General features: G+C 43.8%; 1 protein-coding gene across 1 annotated transcript in view; it reads right to left on the minus strand.

Annotated features, from left to right (window-relative positions):
• ADIPOR2 (adiponectin receptor 2) overlaps positions 1 to 4,701 on the minus strand; it is a 66,650-nt gene extending 61,949 nt beyond the window's left edge. Inside the window, exon 1 of the mRNA XM_003795472.2 lies at positions 4,570 to 4,701. The gene's annotated coding sequence lies outside the window, so the exon portion shown is untranslated. The remainder of the gene's footprint in view (positions 1 to 4,569) is intronic.
• Positions 4,702 to 5,916: the final 1,215 nt, after the last annotated feature.

Below are 5,916 nucleotides of genomic sequence, written 5' to 3' on the forward strand. Positions count from 1 at the left end.
AAAAAAAAAAAAAAAGATGGCCCAGGCTGGGTTGTGGCCAGCGCCCTACCCACTGGACTATGGGTACCACCTTAATCACATTTTTTTAAAACCTAACTCTGTAATACAAAAAGCCAGCCCTAGTGTAAACTACTTACTAATTAGTAACAGTGTACTGATGCTGGTTCATCAAATAGAACAAAATGTGTCAAATTAATGCAAGTTGTTAATAACTAGGGAAAAGAGAGGACTGGAGAGAATAAGGGGGCTTTCTGTACTATCAGTTCAAATTTCTGTAAATTTAAAACTGCTCAAAAAAATAAAGTCTTAATTTTTTAAATTCTGCATCTGTAGACAAAATTGCATATATATTTACATATGTGGACATAGAGACCTGGGAAGACCTGTATCTATTTCTCATGATTACCTACAAAGAATGAAACTAGAAAGAAGAGCATGAGAAGAAATTTTTACATTATATAGTCAGCCCTCCATATTCATGGGTTCCACTTCTGTGGATTCAATCAACCTCAGATTGAAAATATATATTTTTTAATCTGTACATGGGCCCAGCACAGTAGCTCATGCATATAATCCTAGCACTCTTGAGCTCAGGAGTTCAAGAACAACCTGAGCAAGAATAAGACCCTGTCTCTACTAAAAATAGAAAAAATCACCTGGGTGTTGCGGTGGGTGCCTGGAGTCCCCACTACTGGGGAGGCTGACGTAGGAGAATCACCTGAACTCCAGAGTTTGAGGTTACTATGAACTAGGCTTAGGCCATGGCATCAGAGTGAGACTCTGCCTCAAATTTAAAAAAAAGTCTGCACTTATCAGTAATTTTTTCTTCTCATTATGCCCTAAACAACACAGTATTATAACTATTTATACGACTTTTACACTGTATTAGGTTTCATAAATAATCTAGAGATGATTTAAACTGGTGTCCAGGCCGGACACAGTGGCTCACACCTGAAATCCTAGCACTCTGGGAGGCTGAGGTGGGTGGACTGCCTGAGCTCACAGGTTCAAGACCAGCCTGAGTCAGAGCAGGAGCGAGACCTCATCCCTAAAAAATAACCAGACGCTGTAGAGGGCACCTGTAGTCTCAGCTACTCAGGAGGCTGAGACAAGAGAATCACTTTAGCCCAGAAGTTTGAGGTTGCTGTGATGCCATGGGGTGGCATCTGTAGTAACCAGATGTTGTAGAGGGCACCTGTAGTCTCAGCTACTCAGGAGGCTGAGACAAGAGAATTGCTTTAGCCCAAAAATTTGAGGTTGCTGTGATGCCATGGGGTGACGAAAGATTCTGTCTAAAAAAAAAAAAAAGATTCTTGAGGGCTCCTGCACCCTCAACCCTAAAATAAATAAATAAACAAACAAATTAGTGTCCTACCTCTTGGCTTCTCTGGGCCACACTGGAAGAACAGTTGTCTTAGGCCACACATCAAATACACAAACCCTAATGAAAGCTGATAAGCAAAAACAAAAAAAGATCTGTAGATAATTTTCATGATATTCACTGCCACAGATAAGCAAAAAGTACTCATAAAATTCACATGTGGCCCATAGGCCAGGCTGGACACCCCAAAAGCAAATTACAGAACAACATTAACAGCACAAGCCTATTTACCTAAAAATCATCACCAACAGATTCTGTAAAGATAATCACACACACACACACACACACACAAACAAACCGGGTAGCACTGTAGCTCAGTGAATAGGGCACCAGCCCCATATACTGAGGATGGCGGGTTTGAACCTGACCCTACCAAAGTGCAACAACTACAACAAAAAAATAGCCAGGCATTTTGGTGGGCGCCTGTAGTCCCAGGTACTTGAGAGGCTGAGGCAAGAGGAGAATCGCCTAAGCCGAGGAGTTGAAGGTTGCTGTGAGCTGTGACGCCACCGCACTGTACCAAGGGTGATAAAGTGAGACTCTGTCTCTACAAGAAAAGAAAAAAAAAACCTCTGAGTTTTTTGTTGGTGAATTATGAAATGTGAAAAAATTGCAAGTTAATTAAAATTTGAAAGGTATATTTCTCTTCTTTCCTTCCTTCTTTCTTTCTTTTTTTAAGAGGTCTGGCTTTGTTGCCTAGGCTAGAGTACAGTGAGTGGTGCAACTACAAATTGTGGTACAATTATGGATAATTTTTACTTTATACTTTTCTGACTCACTTCAATATACCATGTTGAATACGTATCATTTTTAATGGAGATTAGCAAATTTTTTCTAGTATGAGCCAGATAGTGAATATTTTAGGTATTACAGGTCATATGGGTCTTTGTCACAACTACTCAACTCGACTGATTTACCACAAAAGAAAGCACAGACGACTGTATACAGCTATGTTCCAATAAATACCTTAATTACAAGACCTGCCAGGCAACTTGGCCTGCAAGCTATAAAGTTTGCTAACACCTAAAATAAATAAAACAAAATTATTTTCATTTTGGAAAACAAAATATGATTAATAAGAAAGCACACCAGCTATATTGATAGTATTGACAGAAAAAAATCATTTATAAAAATACACACAATGAGCCTAGGGATAGGAAAAAACAAACACTTTTTCCAGCTTTAGAAATCCTCTTCTCATCCCTATTGTCCCAGTAAGAGGAAATCTGCGACTAAGTAGCCCAAAGTCTAGAGAGGAACATATACTGGTGCACAGGCGATTACAAACAGAAGCTGAAATATGCCCTGCACAGGTCAATGCCTATAATCCTAGCACGTTCCAAGGCTAAGGCAAAAGGACCACTTGAAACCAGGAGTTTGTGTGTGTGTGTTTTGTTTTTTAATTTTTGAGACAGATCCTCAAGCTGTCGCCCTGGGTAGAGTGCCGTAGCATTACAGCTCACAGCAACCTCCAACTCCTGGGCTCAAGCAAGTCTCCTGCTTCCACCTCCCAAGTAGCTGGGATTACAGGCACCCTCCACAACGCCAGGCTATTTTTTGGTTGCAGCCATCATTGTTGTCTGGCAGGCCTGGGCTGGCTTTGAACCCAACAGCTCAGGTGTATGTGGCTGGTACCTTAGCCACAGGCACCAAGCCAAAGCCAGGAGTTTAGGTATCAGCCTTAGCAGCACCGCAAGACCCCCTCTCTAAAAATTTTTTAATTAGCCTAACATGGTATAGTCCTAGATATTCAGGAGACTGAGGTAGGATCACTTGAGCCTGGGAGTTTGAGGTTTTAGTGAGCTATGACTGCACCACTCACTGTACTCTAGCCTAGGCAACAAAGCCAGACCTTCTCTTAAAAAAAGAAAGAAAGAAGGAAGGAAAGAAGAGAAATATACCTTTCAAATTTAAATTTAACTTGCAATTTTTTCACATTTCATAATTCACCAACAAGCAGCTGCCACCACATGAGAAAGTCAACTACTGAAATAATTTTAGTTCCAGATCATCACAATCAGCGCTCTGATTAAATAATTAAAGACAACAAATTTATAAGAAAGAATGAAAACAACTACAAATCCCCTTCTAACAATGTCAAGAGTCAGAGGGTGCTGAAAGACAAAGTGGTTTTTGACAAGAGGACGAGCCAAACTTCAGAACTGACAAAAGTTTACAATCCACCCGTCCCCAAAAAATACGGGTTGAAGAGGTTTTCTTCTGATGCAGTTTATTTTTAGTATCTCATCAGGGAAAGTTTTGCGATATAACTTTAAATATTTTAATTGTTCCTACGTGGAGGGGAACTAATGGAGATAACATAAGGCTGAGAAATTCAGAGTTTTAAAAAAAAATAATTAAAGACATCCTACTTTAAAAAAAAAAAAAAAAGCAACGACCTGTAATGAAATCACTGTGCCCTATAAAATCTCAGCTGGGCATTTAAATCTTTCTGCCAAAACTCACTTTTGGACCCATCTTAGGAAGTTGTCAAATTCCAGAGACAAACGTTTAAAATAAGGTCAAAACCCAGGAGGAGGAAAAGAGTTATCTATCAGTTTCCAATCCCAACTCTCTCACAGGCCACAAAAACTGACTGATAACCCTGTTATCCCTAATTTTAATAGAAGCTAACATTGACAGGCGGAAAGCCAAACGGCGCTTGGGAGAACCGGGCCCCCGGTACTACTAGGTGGCTCGAAGCGCCACCTAAGGTGAAGAAAATCTTCCTACCCCAGGCTCTGTAAAAGTAGTACGAAGCAGACCCCATCTGAAACCTGCCACCAAAGAAATGCCTAGAAGTGATAAAAGAGACAGAAATGAAGAGAAGGGGGGACAGATTCTCCCGAGAGCAGTAAGGAAAAGCAACTGAAGCCGAGGCGAGCTGAGAGGGCAGCGGGCTCCTGCCCCTCTGCCGGCAGGGGTGATGTGGGCGGTGGGCGCCGAGCCCCGAGCCCCTGACAGCCGCTGCAGGGAAGGCGGATCCAGGCCCTCACGGTCAGCCCCTCGCACCACCACACACCGTGTGGGGCAGCAGGTCAAAGTTAGGGGGCCACGCTGTGGACTGGGGCAAGCGCGCGCTCTCCGGCCCGCGCCGGGGACACTCGCCTCTCAGCCCTCGCCTCCTCTCCGACCCCAGCTCTCCCTCTGCGCCCGGGAAACGGCGCTCGCACTCCCGAGACCCTCACCTGGCGCTTGCGGCCGCCTCTCGGCACGACTCGGACTCCTCAGGAACCACAGCTGAGGGGAGGGGGAGGAGGGGGGAACGGAGGAGGGAGGGGGCCCAACCCGGTAAAGCCGCCGCCGCTGCCGCCGCCGCGTCCCCCCGCCCCCACGACCGCACGTCGCCGTGGCGCGCATCGCACGAGGAGGCTCGAGCCAATGAGACCACAGCCCGTGCGCAGCCGCGCTAGCCCAAACCGGAAGCTGCCCCTCTGACCGCTCTAGAACTTGGATGCATCTTGGGAGTTGTGGTTCGGCCGGGAACTCAACGAAAACAGTGCTCGGTTTCAAGGGACCGAGGAAAGAGTGGTCCACCCGTACTCACTCAACTCGTCTTGACTTTTCCCTCCCACAGAAAAGGGAAGCAGTTTAGAGTTGAGGCGAAGGGGCCCGCCCCGGCTCGTGGACGCTTTTCCCAGTCTCTATGGATACTGGCTACACACTTTGGGAGGAAGCCAAGCATTTAGGGGATTTAAACTGGAGCGTGTGTTTCTGTCAACCGCCAACATCATGCTAGGCGTCTTCTGTGTAGGTTTCAGGAAATAAATCCGAAAGCATTATCCACCATTTACTCAAAACAATAGCGTTTGCCTTTTCTAACCTTATTACCCTATTATGATTAATGTTTACCACTTCTAAATATATATGTGTGTGTGTGTATATACACACACACATATACATATATATTTATGAGCCCACTCTTAAAATATGTATAACTCAGAGTGATTTTTAAAATAGTTTTAATGTAATGGTAGATCTGAAACTACTTATTAAATACGTGTGTCCTTGAACCCAGGATGAGTCATTTTCTACAAGTGAGCTTTAAATTGAGCTCTAACTTTTTAGAAACCAAGAACAGGTTCGGTTGCATACTTATTTTGTAAGAAAAGGTATATAGGAGTTGGTCTGCATAGAAAAATAGTTTTTCACTTTCATTAGGAAGAGAAATTTTTTTTTTGGTCGCCCTCGGTAGAGTTCCCTGGTAGAGGACCCGGTGGCACTTTTTTTGTCGCCCTCGGTAGCTAGAGTGCCCTGGCGGCCTCGCAGGGTGCTAGGATTACAAGCGTGAGCCACCACACCCGGCCCAAAATTCTTGTCCTGTTGACTAAAGCAAAGCCAAGCCATAAGCTTTAGAGAACGCCTGTGCCCACAGCTATTGTCCCTTCTCTTGAACCAAAGCAAGAAATAAAGGGTGCTGGGAAAAACTTCACAGGTTTCATATCAAAGGAACTGGAGTCTGATACATAAGGAAAAACAAAAGACTCTTCTTCTTGAAAATGTAAATTTTTAAAAGTTACTAAAATCACAACATG

The sequence above is a fragment of the Otolemur garnettii genome, unplaced genomic scaffold, assembly GCF_000181295.1.
Source record: "Otolemur garnettii isolate 467f Iridium unplaced genomic scaffold, OtoGar3 scaffold00092, whole genome shotgun sequence".
Taxonomy (NCBI): Eukaryota; Metazoa; Chordata; class Mammalia; order Primates; family Galagidae; genus Otolemur; species Otolemur garnettii.